The sequence below is a fragment of the Dipteris shenzhenensis genome, chromosome 22 (assembly GCF_047967505.1).
Source record: "Dipteris shenzhenensis isolate YYH24624 ecotype China chromosome 22, Dip_SZ_1.0, whole genome shotgun sequence".
NCBI classification, from domain to species: Eukaryota; Viridiplantae; Streptophyta; class Polypodiopsida; order Gleicheniales; family Dipteridaceae; genus Dipteris; species Dipteris shenzhenensis.
In genome coordinates, this window is record NC_141617.1 from 26,966,893 (window position 1) to 26,991,161 (window position 24,269).

Consider the following 24,269-nt stretch of genomic DNA (forward strand, 5'->3'; position numbering starts at 1 on the left):
TATCTAGGACTTTGTGTATTATTTTAGTAATTGATTCCTTGTTAGTCTTGCATCTCTTTACATTTCCCACCACTTATTATGTGATTAAATATTTGCTAGCTTTCTAACTAACACACTTATAATGCTTTTTTCTATCCTTTCCACTAAAATATTTCTTGTCTTACAGGAAGAATCGAGCATGAAAACCCCTGTGGACCAAAAAACTGCTAGAACTAATGCCAATCTAAAGCCTAGTTATATAGCTTTTGTCAATCATAAGATGCAGAAAGCCTGTGAAGAAGAAGCTAAATGTAGGCTTCGACCTTATTTGGCAAGAAAAGCCAAGAAATAAGTAGATGAACTCTGATTGGGAAGCACCTTTGTTAGATTACTTTTTTATTGAAATTTTTCGTTGCGTGTATATATCTCTTTTGGTCTATGTTCCTAATAATCTTGGTTTCCATAAATAATAAGCAATATGGCAATGCTTATGCACTGGACTCCCTTGCAATGAAATTCTAACTTTGATCAATTTCTCTAATTTGTTTCTAACATTTATTGTGCGTCCTCTATGGAAGGCTTAGCAATTACATTATCGTGCCTCCTTTATGGTAGGCTAGGAAAATATCTCACTAACCTTTAAATTATGGTGCCTCCTACATGGTAGGCTTTTTTCCTCTACTTGTATTATGCCTCCTATATGGAAGGCTAGGAAATGTTTTTTCCATATAGTTTAACTTGGTTTCTCTTGCACCTAATATGTTCTTACCCTTTCCTCTTTATTTTTGGCTCATGGTATACGACATTTACTAGCATTGGTTCTTGTTTATTTGATGTATATTATTCGTGAAAGCAATTCAACAAGCGAGGGAAGAATGCTTGGATACCTGGCACCCATCCGATAACTAGTAAAGTTCTAACTTTCGTTATTGTCTGGTTGGTTGGTAGATATAGTTCTTCTGTCCTCGAATAATTGTTATCAAATACACGACTACCTTGGCTACCCCTTGAAGATACATTTTTATCTCCTTTTGATTTCATCAAAAATCAATTTAAAAAAAATTTGCACTTCAGCAAGGATCAATATAATGTTTGGAGTATATGTATCTTTTCTAATTTAATTTCCTATTTCAATTATTGGTAATATTACTTGGAAATAAATATATGGTTCATTTATATGATTGGATACTGAATTATTTACACACACACATGCACACACACACACACACACACACACACACACAAAAAAAAAACACACACGCATTATACACAATACACACACAGCATGCAACACACACACACACAACACACAGAAAGCATGCACACACATGCGCCGCACATGCAACACACATAGTAAACACATCGCACACACATAGTACATGGCACGGACACACCACACACATAGCACACACTCACACAGCACTACAAAGCCAATAATAAGTAGTAAATCCATTGTGTTAATATGTCATGTTCTCGCCAACAAAGTCAAAGACAGGTGCAAGATAGCAATTTGAAGATGCATAGCCATAAAGGAGTGGCAAAAAAATGTAAAACATCAATAAGAACTGCATCAAGAGTACTTCATGTAAAACCTTATTCGCCAAGCAATTTCCTAGTTATGCATAAATCTTAATCCCATCCATACTCTCAACCCCCCTATGGTAAGAAGTTCATGTCATGAACAATCATCCTAGTTCTCCAAGGGATATTGAGAAGATTGAAAACAAAAAACTTTCTTTCCATGGACCAACTCATGGTTTCAGCAATCAACAATTAAAACTATTCTACATTAAAAAACACCAACCAAACATATGCCACATTCAAGAAAGTTTGCAAGTAGCTAAAACACCTTCGGGGGGGAAGTTTGGATTGCACATTGTTCCTTCAACAAGTGGTCAACAAAATACATCAACATTGGCAAGATTTCTAGATGCAGAGGCCTCCTAAAGAAGCACAAAATTTCCATGTCATGTTACACCACAAGAGCAAGCTGTATAATATCATCTCACTAAGTATATGCTCACTAGTTTTTTCATACCATAGCACCACCTCAGCACCACTCCTTACACACGCCTGCAACTACTCCTTACATACCCCTACATCTATCCTTCAATTATTTTTTAATGCATTGGCCAAGTTTCCCAGCTGTAAACACAACTTTACCCTATCTAGAGATTCCCTCTCCATTCGCTCACTCTCAAGATCAATCTTCTCGCATTCAACATCGATGGCATGCTTGTAATTCTTTTCTTTTTTTGTCTTCATTTGCCAAAAAGTTCCAATATAGCATTGATTGCATTATTAATTTTCCTCTGTTAATTACTGCTTGACCTACTCCATATCACATGGAGTCCTCCCAATATCATGAGAGTCTGACTATGCAAAGTACAGTCCATCATGGAAGGCGGTGTCACTATAGGACACCTTCCTAAAAACTCATCTAGCTTCATATCCACCTCTTGGTCTAATTGGGCATGAAGGTTGTCTTTCTTTCTGTCATCTTTTGTCATAGTGAAGTAATTTGGATGCATTGATTTATTTTGGAAATCTTTAACAAGCTTGTACTCTGAAAGCAAATTCTCCCACTTCCCTTTGCACTCGGTTTTCAAATCCATTCTCCTTTAGATGTTGAACTATAGAATTCCACCTTTATATGCTACTTACCATCTTCACTCTGGATATACGGCTCTCATACTTGTTATACTCTGCTTTTTTTGCTAGAATCAAGGCATAGACTTGTATATTACTCCAATTTTTGGCCCTCTTCCTTTTCAATGTGTCACAATGAACCTGTGAGACTACTAATTTTGTGTTCTCAAACTTGCCTAGCCTACATGATGAGCAGCAGGGTCTGCTGTGAGATCGATAGTCTCCTCCATATCTCAACAATAGAAACCTATCAAACAACAAGGGACATAAAAAGTTAGACACCCATATGTGACAGCAAGTTTTGGATGATCAATTCAAGAATTATCAATAATAACAAGTCACTAAATCAAAGACTCAAAACTTTCATCTCTAGTTATAGCCATGGGCAATGACTCAAAATACAAATCTTCCAAAGATTTTGGCCATTCATAGCACTGTTAACATGAAGAACATGCTAGATTATTAGGAGCAAGCTACATCTGTGGAGGCTTCACAAAAGCAAAAATTTGCCCTATGTTGTTCTTGAAGTAATAAGCATCTCCACCAAGGCCCCCACTTATTAACAAGGGTTCTACTCCACACTCAATTTCCTTAATAAGGAGTCAACCATGATGCATAATGTGCCAGCTCATAGGCAGACACATGGGTAGCATCTACAACTAGCATGGCTGTGTTTAGACACGGTGCATCCATGAAGGTTGACATGTGAAGGCTTCTACATGGGCAACAAAAAGCATGCATCAAAGAAAGCACAAAGGACTGGCATACATAGAGATGAATGGGCTGGAGTTGAAGGTATGATCCAAACTTGAAGGTAGAATAGATTTAAGACCAATATATGATCAACAAGTGCCACTAGAAAAGTCGCCAGGCTAGTTGATGAGCTAGCACATGGCAAGGCAACCTGGTCGACTATCCTAAGAGCTATTCAGCCAACCTAGAATGAGGAGACATTATAAAGTCCCTCCCTATCTATAAATAGGTCCAAGTGGGGCCTTGCTAAGCACTTGCAGAAAGCCATTGAAGCTCACCAAAAGGAGCAAGTAGCCATTGTTAATGCAGAGAGATAGGAGAAGATCTTGAGCTCACCTTGCCTGAGCAACATTTGCATAGTCTTGTCAATCCCAGAGGGGTGTAATTTTTTGGTGAGCTTTTTGTCATGAGCTTTTTTTCAATTTTCATGAACATTGTGAGCTTTTCATTCACCTGAGAGAGAGAGGGGGGGGGGGTCATGGAGTGGGGTGGGTGGAAAGTTTGGGTTGTGGTTGCAGTTAAGAGGAGAGAGGGGGGGAAGGGAGATAAAGGAAAAGGGGAGGGATGGGCGCATGGGTAAAGTGGCATGGAGAAGGGAGGGGAGGGGAGTTGGAACATATATTCGTTATCATAGTTAGAGGGGGAACTTATAAGGTATGCAAAAAGGAGTGCAAGGAGGAGACAGAGGATGAGGAATGTGAAAGTTATGTTCATCTACTAAATGTAAAGGGGAAGGGAGAGCATATGAGAAATTTGTTCATTTTCAAATTGTATAATTTGATAGATTTGACCTTATATTTGGATTCCTCGTCGAATTCCAGTCATTTTGAGTACCAACATGACCATATTCTGATAAAAATTGGAAAAATGGTGTTTTTGTCATTTTGGCCTGTTTTGGGCCTATTTTATCGGAATATGGTCATGTTGGTACTCAAAATGACCGGAATTCGACGAGGAATCCAAATATGAGGTCAAAAGTTTCAAATTATACACTTTTAAAATGAACATATCTCCCATAGTTCCTCCCTTCTACTTTGAATATGGACATATCTTCCATAATTTTTTGCCTCCTACTACCACTCATATCCGCCCCCCCCTTGTGCATAGTATACACTCTTCCACCCCTTCCACATGCTATGAAAATGAATATATCCTATATCCTCTCCCCCTCTTTCTAACCTCCCCATCTTTCTTATAACAAAAACATGTATGGATTTCTAAAAAAAGCTCGCAAAAACAAAGGAAATGGTAAAAAAGCTCACATTAAAAAGCTCGCCAAAAGATTTATCCCATCCCAAAGAAGTAAAGGATAAATAGGATATACCCGCATGAACCCCTTGAATGGTGCAAGGCCAGTGCCGAGACCAATAATTATAACTACACTTGTCCCCAACTTCAAAAAATGACAATGAATTTGGAAGGCTTCCATAGAAAGAAGAATAAAATACTCTAAAAGAGTCAACAAGATGAATAAAAGTCAATACATGCCAAGTCAACAATAGAAGTCTACACTTGCCGTCATCCGGGGCTTGGCATTTTGCGAGTAAGTTTTTGCGAGTTTTGCAAGTTTTTATTGAATTTTTTCTATAGCTCATGGCAATATGCCATTAAAGATCGTATGGTGTAAAACTCTTACAACCACCTTGATCTCTAGCTACAAGGATTGATTTTGACTCAACCATAATGTTTTTTTCAATGAGAAAATTTAAGCAAAACTATGCATTTAGCATTGGGAGAAAATTAAGATAATGTTATATGCACAACTTGTATTCGTACATGCAGAGGACCCAATACAAATAGACACATATCCCACAAAACTAGAAATTACTAATGGTCAAATATTCGACCCATGGATGACCATTTTTACTTTGCTCCATTGGTACAAATTCCTTGGAACAAAAGAAAACTTGAACTATGTTGCCAGAGGGGTATAAATTCCTTGGAACAAAATAAAACTTTTGATACATGCACAATTTGACCTCTTTGATACCGAAAATGAGCTCAGAAGGCCTAAAAACTTGGAAAGCGATTGCAAACATGGGTACCTTTAGATGAAACCCCAAAATGCCATCTGAAAAAAAAATGATATATTCCTTAGACTTGTGGATGTTGGGATGAATGGACACTTGTGAAAGGGTATGCCCTTTTGAATGGACCTCAAGATCTGGGCCTATATGAGGCCTTGTTGTGGGGCCTTTCCTGCCCTACAGCCAGCCTTCTTCCAAGCCCTATGTGTAGGCCCCCTTTGACGCTGTGGTGCCTACCTTGCCACCTATTTTCTATTGCCCCTATGTCCCCTCCAATCAGGGGCTCAAATACATCAATTTGTTGTCTAATTTGCCCTCAGTTTCTATTGTTCCACATACATGGGGCTTGCTGCTAACCATCTTTTGCTAATTGTCTCTCTAGTTACAAGTAGAATCTCTCTCTCCCTCCCTCCCTCTCTCTCTCTCTCTCTCTCTCTCTCTCTCTCTCTCTCTCCTAATAAACTAAAATGACCATCCATGCTCTTGGTTCTTGGTAGCTGTACCAAGGATAATGAACCTTGTATAGCCATTCTTCATCTCTTCCTCAATATCATGATCTCCATCTTCCTCCTGTATGATGTCATTATGCACATCTTCCTCTTGGCTTATATTGTGATCTTCATCTTCTTCTCTAAATCCATCTGGATCAATTGGATCCGGCACTAGTAGTGGCATCTCCATATCCACATCTCTATCTTCAGAAATTTGCTTACTTCGTGGTGCAACTTGGATCACGTACCACCATCTTGATCTGGATGAAAAACCACCTATATTGAAGATGGGTGCGAAATGCCATCAATTATATGAAACTATGCTTAAGTACATGTACCAATTGATATTTAAAAACGAAAGATTTAATTAATTAAATCATTAGTATGCACCTACTCACAATGCTCGAGAAGAACAAAGACCGTCGTAAATAGTTCTAAACCATTTTACATCAAGAATGAAAATACTAAATCGTCTGAAATCAATTTCATCCTTGTCATCATCTGGCACATCCAGGAGACTATACTCCTCAAAGTGTGAAGGTATATGCACACCATCCTCCTCATCCTGTCTCAAGGTTTCGTGTAAATATAAGATCTTGTCTCAAGATTTCGTGTCGTGTACGCATGCAATATTAGTCACGAACTCAAATAGCATTGACTTTTTGATGATTCATCACCACGTGCACCACCAATAATGGGTACGGGTTTGGGCTCATCCCTATACATCCTCAAGTGGTGCATGACAATACGGCATTGATGTACTCGCTTGCAATGAGTGCAATGACAATACAATCTCTCCGTAAGCCACTCTGCACTCCCGAGCATTGGTGCATCATCTAACAACCTTCCACTCTTTTCCATCTACACACCTCTAAAATCACAACACAAAATGCAAGGAAATCCATTAAGATCCAAAAAATAGCCACCCATGAGCTCCTTCTCTCTCTTCTTAGATCAAGTGTCCTGAATTGTCGCTATATAGCGATGCTTTACCCTGTTTCATCACTATATAGCGACGCTTTTAGGATATATAAGTATATAGCGATACTTTTAGGATATAAGTGTCGCTATATAGTGACACTTAGGGTAGAAGTGTTGCTATATAGCGACACTTTTAGGATATGAGTGTCGCTATATAACCGACTGACCAGTGTCGCTATATAGTAACGCTGAGGGACTAAAACCCAAAACCCCGCGCGACGCCGTCTTTCACAACTCTATTGTGAGAAAAGCAAAAATCTCTCCTCCCACATTATAACTGGCGACCTTGCTTTCCTCCTCTATTCTCCACACTTCTCACCCCTACCAAGCCCCTCTCCCATTGACACTTGTGCTCCCTCTCCACCCTTCTTTCTCTCTACTTGTGTGAAAGGAAGTTTTTCAAGAAGGTGTGTCTCTTTAAGCAATGTAGGTTCATTTTTTGTGAGATTTCATTTTGTGAGTGTTGAAGCATGTTTCTCCTTGCATTGCTAAGCCTATGTGCTAATTTTCATGCTTGATTTTCAGAGATTAAGGATAAAAAACGAGATTTGCTCTCCTCTTTTTGGTATTTCTCTTCCTCCTCTTTCCCTTCCTTTCGTGCTTTCTCCTTGTTTATAGGCTTATGCTTGTTCCCTCAATCCAATCCCTTTTGGAAGTTGCTTCTCCAAACTCCTCCTTCCTCTAACTAGTTATCTGAAAAATGATATGTTTCCTCTCTTTTGTAGGGCCAGGTCCACGAAACACTGAGCTGGAGTTTTTCAGGTAAGAAAGTGCTTCCTCTTTTTTCCTTTTTTTTTTCCGTTATTTGCATTGGCCTGCAACGCAGTGATGGGCGTAGGAACCCTTTTTTCCCCTCTCTTCTCTTATTCCCTCTTCTTTTCCTCTTTTCCTCTTTTCCTTCCTCTTTCCCCTCTCCTCTTTCCCCTTTCTTTCCCTCCCTCTCTTATTTCTTCTTCTTCCTCTCTTTTCTTCTTTTCCCCTCTCTTTTTTCATTCTCTTTTCCCCTCTTCCTTCCTCTTCCTTCTCTTCTTTTTCCCTCTCTTATTTCCTCTCTTTCATCCTCTTTTCTCTTCTTTTCATAAGCATATGCATTTGCCTATAGATGCTTATGCTCATATGCTTATGCTTATGCATGAGCATATGCTCATATGCTCATATGCTTTTCCCCTCTCTTTTTTCCTTCTCTTTTTCCCTCTTCCTTCTCTTCTTTTCCCCTCTTATTTCCTCTCTTTTATCATCTTTTCTCCTCTTTTTATAAGCATATGCATTTGCCTATGCTTATATGCATGAGCATATGCTCATATGCTCATGCATAAGCATAGGCAAATGCTTTCTCTTTTTTCCTCTCTTTTCTTCTTTTCCCCTCTCTTTTTTCCTTCTCTTTTCCCCTCTTTCTCTTCTTTCTCTGCTTTTCCCCTCTCTTAATTCCTCTTTTTCATCCTCTTTTCTCTTATTTTCATAAGCATATTCATTTGTCTATGTATCTCTCTCATAAGCTTATGCTTTGCTCATATGCTCATGCATAAGCATAAGCATATGCTTTCTCTCATTTTCTCTTTTTTTACCTCTTTTCTTCTTTTCTCCTCTCTTTTCTTATTTTTCCCTCTTCTTTTTCTTTCTCTAATGCTCATGCTCTTTTCCCGTCTCTTTTTTCATTCTTTTTCCCCCTCTTCCTTCCTCTTCCTTCTCTTCTTTTCCTTTCTCTTATTTCCTCTCTTTCATCCTCTTTTCTCTTCTTTTCATAAGCATATGCATTTACCTACGCTTATGCTCATATGCTTATGCTTATGCTTATGCATGAGCATATGCTCATATGCTCATATGCTTTTCCCCTCTCTTTTTTCCATCTCTTTTCTCATCTTACTTCTCTTCTTTTTCCCTCTCTTATTTCCTCTCTTTCATCCTCTCTTCTATTCTTTTCATAAGCATATGCATTTGCCTATGCTTATGCTCATATGCTTATGCTTATTCATGAGCATATGCTCATATGCTCATATGCTTTTCCCCTCTCTTTTTTCCTTCTCTTTTTCCATGTTCCTTTCTCTTTTTTCTCTTCTTTTTTCCTCTCTTATTTCCTCTCTTTCATTTTCTTTTCTCTTCTTTTCATAAGCATATGCTTTCTCTCTTTTTCTCTTTTTTTCCCTCTTTTCTTCTTTTCTCCTCTCTTTCGAAAGGGTAATTTTAAAACAAACAATTTGTATCTTCGATATGTATATGCTTCTGTCGCTCGGCTCGTTTGAGCGATTCTGTATCACCCTTTTCACAAAGAAAATTTTGTAACAAACAAAATTCTTTCGTAATTACTTTTAAAAAAACATTAGTGGGGCAAAACAGGCTTGTTATTATGGCCCTATTTAGCCCCACTAATGTTTTTTTAAAGCTTCTGTTAATCGTCGCTATATAGTAACGTTTACGAGTGTCACTATATAGCGACATTTACCAGTGTCGCTATATAGCGACATTTATTAGTGTCACTATATAGCGACGCTTATATGGCGACCATTCTTTTTCGATGCTTATAGCGATGTAAATATCGACCTTTGCGCTTGTCCAAAAAAAAACTTTTGTGTAAAAAAGGTCGATATTTTCGTCAGAAAAGGACCTGTGCCTTGTAGTGAGTAAGAGAGGGAGGGGGGGCGACGAGGCTGTGGGGAGGGAGAGAGAGGATAGGCAGTGAGGCAGAGGGGCAAGGTTGAGCAGAGATTAGATTAATTACATTAGATTATGAGGTTTAAGCTTATGTGTTAATTAGATCACCCAATCAATTTTTTCAATGAATCTTGCAAATTTTAGAACACCATATAATTATCTCAAACCCGTGGATGAGGAGACAATTACAAGGTAAAATTACCAACTTGATCTTGGTGATTTCATGGGAATTTGACAAGAGAATCAAGAGATATGGATTTTTAGATTTTCCAATAGTCACCCTATTTATCATGTCTCCAAAGCCATGCAAGTCATTGCCCTGGCCTCTAAGAAACAAGACCTAACTCGTTGGAAGCTGAATCACCACATGTTACATGATGTATGGAGTATTTTTCTCTAATTGAATGAGCTAAATCAGCTAAGAGAGGAACTCAAGGAGATAGTTGGGAATCGAATCGACTAACAATCTTAATATTTAAGCACCACATGTTACAAGTCTTTCTCTCTAATTGAATGATCTGAACCAAAATCGTGGCACTATCCAAAGATGCGTTTCAAATTATTGCATATGGATCCCCTACACTTCTCACATAACACACATTCATATAATGTTGAAACATTGAGTTTTGGTTTCTGTGAGGCAAAGCAACCATGCTATTCACCATTACTTTTGCATATCACGTGTGCAATAACGGGTTTTCTCATAAAACCCAACATTGGCCTATTGCATTTGGGTAATAGCTTCCTTTAGATATAGCATTTGAATATGTTGAATACAATATCCTTCAATTTTTGTACAAAAAAAGGTTTCAAGCACTCAAAAGAATGTTGTTGTATTTGCACATCTAGAAACTCTTTTCTAAACTCGAGAAAGAGCTCAACCTGTATCAACACCAATGACACAATCAGTCAAAAGGAATGTATAAACACCTAGTTATACTAATGCAAAACACTAGGCACATGTAACTAGTATATTGACAACAACTAGTCATGCATCCAACTTGCAGATACCTACTTTACAGCCAGCTTGTTCATAGGTGACTAGTTTGCAGCTATATCCAACTAGTATGCAGCTATATCCAACTAGTATGTAGCATGGTAGTATGCAGTTAGCTAGTTTGCACCATTTTCCCCTAAGGGGTCCCCTTCTATGTTGATATGGCCCTTGAGGGTTCCCCTTAGGGGCAAGGTCCATATTGACATGCGATATATGTCCAATGCATGTTGATATCATGGCCCTTGCCCCTAAAGAGGACCCTCAAGGGCCATATCAACAATTGCACCATTCTATATCAGCACCATTCATATGTTTTGCACCAACTTGTTGATAGATCCAACTACCCAACTAGTATTCACATAGTAGTATGCAATTCACTAGTTTCCACCTGGCTTGTTTAAAGCTAGCTAGTTTGTAGTTTGAAGTGAGCTAGTTTGCAAGTAGCTAGTTCACAGCAAGGTAGTATGCACCAATTTAAGCACGGAACCCTAAACCATATGTAACCATGATTAGATATAGAAAGGAATGCATATCAACATACATTAGATTTTGGCAACAACATGTACACTTGGAGATACCTACTTTGCAGCCACCTTGTTCATAGGTCGCTAGCTTGCAACAATCCAGCTACTAGTATGCAGTGTGGTAGTATGCACTTAGCTAGTTTGCACCATTTTCCCTTGAGGGGTCCCCTTTCATGTCGATATGGCCCTTGAGGGGTCCCCCTTAGAGGCAAGGGCCATATCGATATGCCATATATGTCCAATGCATGTCAATATAGCCCTTGTCGCTAAAGGGGACCCCTCAAGAGACATACCAACAATTAGATAGTTTGAAGCTAGCAAGTTTGGACATATCTTGCAATTCGGTAGTTCGGAGCCAATGAACAACATACTAGTTTGGATTTAGTTTGCAGTTAGGTAGTTTGGAGCTAGCTACTGACATACTAGTTTGGATTTAGTTTTCTAGTGCCCAAATAGGTAGTTTGGAGCTAGCTAGTTTGCAGATAGCTAGTTTGGAGCTAGCTAACTGCATACTAGTTTGGACTTAGTTTGCAGTTAGCTAGTGTAGTTTGGAGCTAGCTAGTTTGCAGATAGCTAGTTTGAAGGTACATAGTTTGAATCTCGCTAGTTGGACAAACCTAGTTTGCAAAATAGCTACTCTGCATTTGCATGCAGCTAGTTTTCGTGTAGCTAGGAGATATCTGGTTAGCAGGTATCTAGTTTGGGAGATTCCTGGTTTGTATATGGCTAGTTCATGGCTGGCTAGGTTGTAGATAACCAGCTATTGGCAACCTAATTGCAAAGACCTATGAAAAAGAAAGCTAGTTTGGAGATAGCTAGTTTGTAGCTACCTAGTTTGTGGTTTAGAGCTACCTAGTTTGGAAGCTACTTTGTAGCGATCTAGATTGCAGAGACCTTACTTGTATCCTGCTACGGAACAACCTAGTTTCAAGAAAGCTAGTTAGTAGCTTATCAATATGAGGACTTTGCAATCAGCTAGTTGGACAAACCTAGTTTGCAAAATAACTACTCTGCATTTGCATGCAGCTAGTTTTTGTGTAGCTGGTTTGCAAGTAGCTAGCTAGAAGATATCTGGTTAGTAGGTATCTAGTTTGGAGATGGCTAGTTCACGGCTAGCTAGGTTGTACATAACCAGCTATTGGCAACCTAAATTGCAAAGACCTATGCAAGAGAAAGCTAGTTTGTAGCTACCTAGTTTGTGGTTTAGAGCTACCTAGTTTGGAAGCTACTTTTTGTAGCTATTTGGATTGCAAAGACCTAACTTGTATACTACTACGCAACAACCTAGTTTCAAGAAAGCTAGTTAGTAGCTAGTCAATATGAGGACTTTGCAATCAGCTATTATGCAACTCATAGCATGAATCCACCTAAGTATTGTGCAGCAAGCTAGTATGTAGTCTACAAAAAAAAGAAAAAATTTGAAATAGTAGATAAGGTAGTGCCAAGATGATAGGCATGAAGACTAAACCCAAGGTATTTCAAGGAAATGTACCATAGATGATTCACATATGATTTCAACCCTATTTGCTTTCGGCATACATCCTTTTTATTTGGCAAGACACGAGTATGGACAGCCCAGAAAGAAAATACAAGCTCCTAAACCTCTGTTGTGATTGAGCTAATCCGGCCCTTCCTTTGACATGCATCCAAAGGCAATGAATCACCTGCAAATCCAATAAGCCTACATTGGCCTGCATAGAAGTTCCTCTTATGAATGTTTAATGCTTTTGATGCTACATGAATGCTAAACTGAGGCAACTCACTCGACCCTACATTCATTAACATAACCATGCTAGACCATTTGACAAAAAGCTCATCGCTGGGACTTTGGCTTAGAGAGAGAGAGAGAGAGAGAGAGAGAGAGAGAGAGAGAGAGAGAGGGGCAGCATGTTCTTTAATTTTTTTAATATTTTTAAGGTTAGTGGTTTACAACTATTACAAGGCAAAATAGTAATGTCATGGACCTCACTTTTTGGTGCCACTATACCATGCTTCCACCCATGTGTGTGTATGTGTGTGTGTGTGTGTGTGTGTGCGTCTCTCTCTCTCTCTCTCTCTCTCTCTCTCTCTATCTATCTCTCTCTCTCTAAATAGATAGATAGATAGATATATAGAGAGAGAGTATATAGGAATATGCGATTCGGGATTGTGGTTTACCTCTGATAACGTCAATATTAGTGTCCATAAAAAAAGCTTCAAAAATCAAAAACCTTATTTTTTGGAGAATTTTTCACGTTTTTTATTTGGAATCAAAGTTTTAATGCTCGTCTCTATTCTAGTTCTTGATAGAATTTGAAGTATGATAACATGAAATGGATCGTAGCCCATAAGCATTGCTTTAGGGTCCATATACCGTTTTAATTGCACCGGGACCTTAAGTGTCCATGATGTCATTTTTCCATGGCAATGTTAGGCATCCATGGGCAAAACAGGACAAAAGTTGGTGGGCGGGCAAAACAGGACAAAAGCTGGTCGGCCTCTAATTCATGATGATACAAATATTCTTGCTAGGTATTCTTTCATTTGGTGTAGGTATTATTGTATTTTTTATGGTCCATATCACTTTTTTCACCATGCATCATGCATGTGCGGGGAAAAGTATCATGGTTATCTTCTAAGCATACAAATGGTACCTGAAGGCCACGATACTTTGCAAGGGCCTTAAACTCAACTAGTTTAAATCCTATGGAAAGTATCATGACCATCAAGAACCATTTGCATGATCAAGAAGCCATATTTTCAAGTTTTTGCTCATGCATCATGCATGTGCATTAAAAAAAATGCCTCGGGGTATTCTAGGCATGCAATTATTATATGATAGCCATGATACTTTGCAATAGCCATAAATAAGGCCCATGCTAAGTACCATGACCATCGAGTACCATATTCATGGTCAAGAAGCCATATTTCCATATTTTTAATCATGCATCACACATGCATGAAAAAACTACCTTGGTAGTCTTCCAGGCATGCAAATGGAACCTGATGTCAATGATAATTTTCAAGGGCCTTAAAATCACGTACTTTAAGGCCCATGCAAAGCATCATGATTTTTGAGTACCATTTTCATGGTCAAGAAGCCATCTCCATATTTTTGCTCATGCATCACATGTGCCTAGAAAAAAATGCATCAGTGGTTTGCTAGGAATGCAAATGGGATTTAACAGTAAGGATACTTTGCAAGGGTATTAATCTCACCTACTTTAAGGCCCATTTAAATCATCATGGCCATCAAGTACCGTCTATTTTCATTTTTCACTCATGCATCATGCATGTGCATTAAAAAAATGCCTCGATGGTCTTCTAGATGGTCATGATACTTTTCAAGGGCCTTAAACTCACTATTTTAAGGCATTTGAAAAGTATCATGACCATCTAGTACCATTTGCATGGTCCAGAATCCATATTTCCATGTTTTTGTTAATGCTTCGCCCAGGTGCGTGAAAAAAATGCCTCGATGGTCTTCTAGGCATGCAAATAGGACCCGATCACCATGATACTTTGCAAGGGCCTTAAAATCACATATTTTAAGGCCTGTCCAAAGTATCATGAGCACCAAGTACCATTTGCATGGTCAAGAAGCCATATTTTCATGTTTTTGCTCATGCATCAAGCATGGGTGTAAGAAAGAATGACTCGGTGGTCTGCTAGGGGTGCAGATGGGACTCGATGGCCATGATACTTTTCAAGGGACTTAAACTCACCTACTTTAAGTCCCTTGCAAAGTATCATGACCATTGAGTACCATTTGCATGGTCAAGAAGCCATATTTCCATGTTTTTACTCATGCATCATACATGGGCATAGGAAAAAATGCCTTGCTGGTCATAATACTATATCGTAATGCTATGCTATTTGCATCAAACTCTATGAGTACATGGTATGGAACCCCCATTAGTTTCATGAGAGTAATTAACTTTATTTGGATTACAAAATCTTGTGTACAAAGTTTTATCCATGAAGCAGATTATCGACGCTTTTATTGACGATAATCTCTGGCAAAATTTCCAAGGAGTTTTTTGATGAAATATTGACAAGAAAGAGCATTGCCAAGAATTAAAATAGATGGGATCCATTTTTGCATGTTTTATCATCATGGTTGGTTATGCAATAATATATTGTTGTAACGAGCAAATGTAACCTTTGTAGATGTCTTCAAGCTCAGGAAGAGACTGGTAGAGCAAATCTTTATGAATGATTGTTGTGTGATTGTGCACAATGAAAAGGACAAATAAGGAGACTATGCACCATATCAATAGGACACATAAACATATATAGTCACTTCCAACATTTACCTAAGATATCGTTCAATGACAAGATAGAAGTCTCAATTTGCCTTGTTTGTGAGTGGATTCACTAAATTCATTTCGTGTACTAAAGTTTTGTGCTTGTATGTGACTTTTTTGAGTCAATTAACTAGATTCTTTTCATGTAGGGAGATGAAATTGATCCGGGAAGTTTGAGAGCACCCACCTTGCCTAATGTCCTCATGAGTCGATGTTGACCCAAGGATATCGACGCACTCTAAGGGAAGATCTATAGGGTAGCCTACCATTGGATGCGTCGAGTACGAGGATCCCATGCACCTCACTTCCTAGCCACACATGGCCTCCTTCGACCCCCAACAAAAGGCTGATGGGACTAAAGGAGGGTCTACCCATTTTACCTCATATATACCAAGGAACCACCAATTCACCATAGTATGTGGGATATTTATCCCTTCATATATCCACGTGTCACTTGCGCATCAAGGGGCTCCAATACCCCTCCAATACATTCATACTACCAAGGGTACCATGAGTGGGGTTTGGATCACACACCAATACCCACATTGCCAACACCACCCGTGGGCCTAACGCCATGAGTAGAACTAACCAACCAACAAACTCTGACCACTCACCGAATCAGACTAATACGATGACCACCCACATGTAGGGCCGAGTCAACCCTCAATTGTCAATCAGATCAATCAATCAATCACGCAGCCTTGACGCTAGTCATCACCTCTCACGCCAACCGTCACCTTTCAAACTACGCCATCTATCCTGCTACTACTCGCAGTTACCACAACTGATGTCAACCGGTCGCCGCCATAATCTAGAACTTGTCCCGCGCAGATGCCTCGTGTTTACACCATAGTCCGCAGGCCGCCCTACTCTGATACCATTGTTAATTATTGCAAGCAGGAAGAACTAGTGGAAGATCCACTCTTCACATATACTATAAAGCACTATGCTACCCTCACGCATTCAAGATTTGAATCATTAGACATACGACAAAGAATTAAACCAGTACACAATCATCAAATTGAACATTCACACAGAGTTCATGTAATCTCGACACACTCTCAAGAAAGATAGCAAACTATGATAATGTTTATTTCAAAGGACTCAACTGCAGCTCACGCCTACGGGCTTTGTTGCTGCTTATACATCAAGTGCAAATACACAACTAAGGACCCTACGACTCGACTCACTAGCTACTTCCTTGCATGACAAAACTATGAACAGGGAGAAGTGATCACGACCTCCCCCAAAACCAAAATGGGGAGCTGACAACACAAGACAAGGTGATAAAGAAAAGAAATTGAACACTTATATCATGAACATCTAAAACATGACCAATTCAACCAATTGAACTTGATCATCAATTGCTAAACCAAAGCAATTCTTCTAACATGTTCACGATTCTAGAATGCCTAGTCATCTTCAACAGTATCGTCAGATACCAAACCCACTACCTTTGATGTCGATGGAGTCTCATCTGCAACGCATGCTTTCTCTTTTTGCTTTCGATCTTCTCTTATCTCTCTACTTCTTGAAACATTGACGTTCAAAATGTACAGGTTTCCCGTAGTAGTTGCTAGCTTTATCTATCACGGCCTTCCTTTTCTCCTTCATAGTATACGCATGCTCACCTGTAGGTTGCAAGGCTTCTTCTCGTTTCTCCTCACTCAACAAGAGAGATATACAATCCACAAAATCTGCATCCTCATCAAGACGAAGGATGCGTATCGTGTCAACATACTTTGGCGGTAAACTCTTCAAAACTATTGTCTTTTGATCATCTTCTTCTACCTTAGACCCTAGATCATGAAGCTGTCTCAGTAAAGCCTGCATCCTGTTCAGAAATGTACCTAAAGCTTCAAAATCGCTCATCTCCAAATCATATAGCTCTTGTTTTAATAAGGCCTTAGAGTGTTTCATTTTGACTCCAAGGAAAGTCTCGAGTGTCACCCAATTCTCTACAGCAGTCTTTGTAGTATCCAAATGATGAAAGAAATCTACTCTAAGGGCTCGATTCATCACACCGAGCGCCCATTCATTTTTTTGTTCCCATGCTAGAATCTTTTCTGCCTCGTGACCACTACTCTTGGGTTTCTTCTCCATCCCTAATACCACACTCCAATGATTCTTGTGCATGAACCACAACTTGGTCGACAACTACCAACTGGGGAAGTTTCGACCGTTGAATTTTATAATGGCCGCCTCGGATTTCTCTTTCTTCATAAACTCCATCATGAACTGTTTCACTTACGAAAGCAAGATTACACCCTTGCCAGACAGCAGGCCTTCTCAACTATAAGGCCCTGATACAACTGTAGGGTAGCTACCACATGGCAACCTACCATTGGATGTGCCAAGTACGAGGGGGTCCCATGCCGTCGCCTCCTACCCACGCATAGCCTCCTTCAACCCCCAGCAAAAGGACTGCAGGGATGAAGGAGGGTCTACCCATTTTACCTCATATATACCAAGGAACCACCAATTCGCCATAGTATGTGGGATTTTTATCCCTTCATATATCACTGTGTCACCTGCGCATCAAGGGGCTCCAATGACCCTCCAATACATTCATATTACCAAGGGTACCACAAGTGGGGTTTGGACCACACACTAAGACTCATATTGCCAACAACATCAAGAGCAACATGATAGAAGCATTGAAGAGGAGGATGCACTAAATAAGGATGAAATAATGTAGGACATGATGAACACTTACTTTGATGCTCCTTCACCCCAGAATGAAAGTGATTAAGATGTGGAAGGGAATAGGGAGGATGACATGAGTCCTAATGAGGAGAGCTTGCCACATGAAGCAAGCACCATGTTTTATGAAGGGGCAAGCAAATCCCATCTTGTAGCCATTCCTCTGATATTGACCACTTATAAGGTGGAAGCTAACCACAATTAAGATGACCATTCCTATCTGGCACATAATATTGTGTTGAGATATGGTGCTATGAGCAAATAAATCAAAGGCTAAGGTATGGTGTGGGAATGTATTAAAGTAGCCACCCAAGGATGTGTACTACATGAGAGGATGTGCAACAAGGACATCCACTAGGAGAGATGTGGATCAGAGAATCCCACAAGTGGTGACTATTCTAAAGGCTCTCTCTATATAAGAAGCCTATCTTTGTATTGTTCAAATACATATTGCAATAGATTGAGTTTTTCCTACTCTCTGTCTCACTCCTTCCGTACATAGTTTGATCCTCCATGATCTTTATGCTCATTGAGTGGTACATTAGGCTAGTACGATCCACACTTTCACATGGTAACAGAGCAAGTTTAGCTAAGCCTAGATTCGTTTTAGGGTGATTGAGAGTCCTTGGTGACATTCGTGAGAGTTCTCATCATTTCCGGTCTTGTGAGAAAGAGATCTTATAGTCCATTTTCTCCTTAAGGAGAGAGAGAGAGCGAGAGAGAGAGAGAGAGAGAGAGAGAGAAGTCTATCCCATCCTAGTTTGAGAGAAAAACGTTACTCTCTGATTCTTTACCACCTCCTTCTAGCTCAAGCCGTGCCCGTTTATTTGGCAAAAACAACTCAGATCTACCTATACGACCCGTGGGCAATGCTTACTACGTAGTCTAAGCTACAACATGTGACTCACTCAGCCAAGAGCAAAGAAATACTCAACAAAGGCAGCAAACAATAGGCTCGATGCGCTAAGCAATTGGCAGCAAGATACACACTACAACAAGGTAGCAAAGGACGAGACTCGAGAAGCTACAACACCGCCTGTGACTAGCACAGCAATTACCACGCGATAATGCGAGTCTCTTTAACAACCAGCTTCTACAACGTCAACACTAGCAGTCCCTTCCCACCTAGCTCGACATCTCTTTTCAAGCATCCCCATCGTCGTCACTTTCTCCTCAGCCATCCCGATCATCGACCTACTGTGCATCTTTCTTTCCAAGGCAGACTTGCGAGCATCCACGGCACAACAACAATTGAGACAGTGGCAAACGCAAACATTGGACCTTTGTGTTGGACCGGTCATTCGCTGCATCCTAAAGCTTCACAACACCGTTGCCACTCCATCGCAGATTTCCACAAGCCCAAGGTTTCATAACCTTAGGTCACGTGGAAATCCCATGTGGCAGATAGGGATGGTCATCTTAATTGTGGTTAGCTTCCACCTTATCAGTGTTCAATAGAGTGATGCTTATCATGACGCGTGTCACACAGTAACATCTCAGCACTGTTGCTAAGCATTGTTTTGAATGCTGCATATGAATCCTTGTGCCACAACATCATGCCCACTCTCTCTTCATAAAAACTTTGATAAGCCATAACTTTCAATCAAAAAAGAAATTGCATGCGCTCCAAAAAGGAAAAGTGATCGCCTTTTCAACCTCTACGTGCCTGTCAAGTCAATTTTGTTGTATGAAATTAGACACTGCCAAATTTCAAAAGTTTCTTCAACTAGTAAGACCTTTGAATTGGCAATACGTACCCCAACTATTGAGAAGTTCACTGGGGAAGGATTTCACACCTGCTCTACACAAATGAGGTATCTCTTGATGCATCTGAAGCTTTGAAAGACTTTAAAAGAAGACATACCCACCGCACAAAATGAAGCCTGGAAGGAAAAAGACAAAGCAGCACTATCACTCATTGGCTTGCACTTGGGTCCAAACATAATTCATCACATAGATTCTAAGGATCACGCTAAAGATGCATGGGATGAGTTGAAAATGGTGCTTGGTGCAAAAGCAAAGAACCAAGAAATTCATCTTAAGATTGAATTCTATGGTTTGCACATGAGCTTCAATGAATCCATAGCACAATTTGTCAGCAAGATCAAAAGCATTATGACCCAATTAGAAGGCATAAATGCAAAAGAAGGAGAAAAGGATGCACTTGCAATCCTTCTTAAAAGCATGCCTGAAGAGGACAATGCACTAACAACCACCTTGAAGAATCTTCCGGATCCAAAGTTTGAGGAATGTGTATCATCTCTTCTAGAGAAAGAAAGAGAGTTGAAGGCATCAACATCGACATCTACATCAACACGCATCAACAATAATGAAGAACAAGCATTGTTCAGCAAAGCATTATCGAAGTGTTTACCATTGCGGAAGAATGGGTTACTATCAAAGTCACTGCATACTGAAGAACAAACCAAAGTGTCACCATTGCAAGAAGCTAGGACACAAAATAGAAGATTGCAAATTGAAGAACCAACAGGTCAACTATGTGGAGTCATCATCAAGCCCTGAGCAAAATGATAAAAACAACATGTATTGAGAAGCAAAAGCCTTTTCCACCTTGGCCTATATTCTTGTAATCAAACCTAACCACCTGCAAGTAGCCAATCAAGCACTCAAGGGAGGTATTCACATGCAAAAACCACACTTGACCACCTTAAGTAGCAAGGTATGCACTAAGGGGAGGTGATGGATTTGTAACTCACATGTTACCACCTTGCAGTAGCCAATGGATCATGGCACCAAGGGGAGGTGTTGAGATATGGTGCCATGAGCACATAAATTAAAGGCTAACGTATGGTGTAGGAATGTATTAAAGTAGCCACCCAAGCATGTGGACTACATGATGAGAGGATGTGAAGCAAGGACATCCACTAGAAGAGATGTGGATTAGAGGATCCCACAAGTGTTGACTATTCTAAAGGCTCTCTCTTTATAAGAAGCCTATCTTTGTATTGTTCATATACATGTTGCAATAGATTGAGTGTCTCCTACTTTCTGTCTTACTCCTCATGGTTTTCCGTACATGGTTTGATCCTATGTGATCTTTATGCTCATTGAGTGGTACATTAGGCTAGTATGATCCACACTTTCACATGTCAAAGTGAGGAATCAAGGAGGAGCAAAACACCATTAAAGAGACATAAAGTAGGCAACACACAATCTATTGCAATGTGTATTCAATAATACAAGAAGGCTTCTTATATAGGGAGAGCCTTTAGAATAGTGAACACTTGTGGGATCCTCTACTCCGCATCTCTCCTAGTGGATGTCCTTGCTCCACATCCTCACATCATGTAGTCCACATCCTAGGGTGACTACTTTAATACATTCTTACACCATACCTTAGGCTCTAATCTACATGCACATGATACTATATCTCAACACCTTCCCTTGGTGCCATGATCCATTGGCTACCGCAAGGTAGTCAGATGTGAGTTATAAATCCATCACCTCTCCTTAATGCATACATTGCTACTTAAGATGGTCGAGCGTGGTTTTTTTTACATGTCAATACTTCCCCTAAGTGCTTGCATGGCTACTTGCCGGTGATCAAGTTTGATTACAAGAATATAGCCTAAAGGTGAAAAGGCTTTTGCTTCTCAATACATGTTGTTCTTGTCATTCTTCTTAAGACGTGATGATGACTCCACGAAGTTGACCATTGGTTCTTCAATCTGCAGTCTGCTTCTTTGTGTCCCAGCTTCTTACAATGGTGACACTTTGGTTTGTTCTCCAGTTTGCAGTCAATTTGATAGTGAACCATCCTTCAACAATGATAACACTTCGTTGATGCTTTGCTGAACAATGCTTGCTCATCATTATTATTGTTGCGTGTTGATGTAGATTTAGATGTCGATGCCTTCAATTCTCTTTTTTTCTTAAGAAGAGATGATACACGTTCCTCAAACCTTGAATCGAAAAGCTTCTTCAAGGTGGTTGTCAGTACTTTGTACTCTTTACGCATGCTTTTAAGAAGGATTGCAAGTGCATCCTTTTCTCCTACTTTTGCATTTATGCCTTCTAATTAGGTCATAATGCTTTTGATCTTGCTGACAAATTGTGCCATGGATTCATTGAAGCTCATGTGCAAACCATAGAATTCAATCTTAAGATGAATTTCTTAGTTCATTGCTTTTGCACCAAACACCATGTTCAACTCATCCCATGCATCTTTAGCATGATCCTTAGAGTCTATGTGATGAATTATGTTCGGACCCAAGTGCAAGCCAATGAGTGATAGTGTTGCTTCGTCTTTTTCTTTCCAAGCTTCATTTTGTGCAGTGGGTATGTCTTCTTTTACAGTCTTCCGAAGCTTCAAATGCATTAATAGATACCTCATTTGTATAGACCAGGTGTGAAATCCTTCCCCAGTGAACTTCTCAACAGTTGGGGTGCGTATTGCCATTGCAAAGATCTTACCAGTTGAAGAAACTTTCAAATTTGATAGTGTCTAATTGCATACAAAAAATCTGACTTGACAGGTGTGTAGAGCTCAAAAAACTGGTTATTTTTTCTTTCTGGAGCGTGTGCAAATTCTTCCTGGATCGCAAGTTATGGCTTATCAAAGTTTTATGAAGAAGTGACCTTTGATGATGTGGCACAGAGGTTCATATGTTTCTTACAAACCAGTGCTCAGAAAGGTGTTTGTGCTTATGCCACACTATGCCATGTGGCACTCCTTTGACTTAGCCCTAGCTACTTGAACCAAGACATGGTTACTTCCAATTTCCCACGTGTATGTCAACCGAGTTACCACGTGTCCTAAGGTCTAACCTTAGAGGAGAGATAAGGCCTGGCTCTTCGTCGTCGTTACTGGGCGCTTCGTCGCATGCAACTGTGGAGCCAATAGAGATGGTGTGGGAGAGGTGTTGGTTAATGTGCATGTTGAGAGATCATCACTAGGTGTTTGGGGCTCATCCGTGTTACTTCTTGTCGAATCGTTAAGATCTTTGAGTTGTTGAAGCGTTTCATGCACCCTGGGATGCCATGGTCGTCCAGCCGCCAAGAGCTACTCTGAGTCCCAGGTGTGGATGAGGCTGATTCAATCGTTTGCTATTCTCTATCAACCATCACTGCCGTCGACATAGGTGCAGACTTGCAACCATTATAGAAGGCCATGTGAATGAAGGGCCGGAAGGGGGAAGAAGGGCAAGAGGGAGAGAGTGAGAGAGAGAGAAGACTCAAGGTGTGCGGGTGTGAAGTGATGAGCCACACCACAAACTCAGTTGTGTTTTATTAGGATTAGGTTTACCCTATGACTGTCTTAAGACAGTCATAGTTGTCCTATCTTTTAATGAAGGGTTGGCAATGTGCCTTTACCCCAACAACCTCCCACCTAAAGGCCAATGTGCCTAAAGGGGAGAAAAGAATAAAAATTACAGCAATATACAGTTACTGTATACAAGACCATAAAATAAGAATGGTCTCATCCTAATCCCATGATGTGGTGGCAATGTGCAAACCGCTCTGTAGGCAAGCTCTTAGTGAGCAAATCTGCAGGATTATCATCAGTATGCACTTTCACAAGCTCAAGTCGCTTGTCTTCCAGTACCTCCCTGACACGTCCCAGCACTCCTGAAACCCCTGATCTGCAAAACAACCATACACAACATCAGAACTGAGCAGGCTGCTCACCACCCAACCGTGACATCTACGGGATGTGATCCCGAATCATAAGATGTCCCCTCCGAGCCACGAGCTGAGCTACTGGCACGAACTCCCAATCAGATCCAAACCAACCTGGTGTCCCATACCACCAGGTGGCGCTGTGAAGCCCTGGATCTGCCACTGGGCCTTGGGCTACGCTAAGATGCAGGCGTGCGTCCGTGACACAATCCAGGATCAGACCTAGCATCTGGGAACGAGACTTGCTCCCAACTGCACACTGAGAACTGAACCCCCTGGGCCTCTTTTATAGACTCGGGCCCCGGCGCCAAAAATAGCGAAGACCTATAAATAGTTCGTACCCTTGCCACTCAACCCGAGAATCAAGCCTGCCTAGCTCTAAACCTCTCCAGGCTAACCTGAGCTAGTTCTGTGTACCTAGTACACGTCAGATACCGATCCGTGCACATGACATACTCCCCCTCCTCTAAGAACTCACTCCTGAGTTCGCTAAGAAATCCGGAAATGTTCTTTGGAGGTTTTGTAATGTCTCCCATGTTGCATCCTCCTCAACACGATCCTTCCACTTAATCTTGTATTCCGTGATAGTA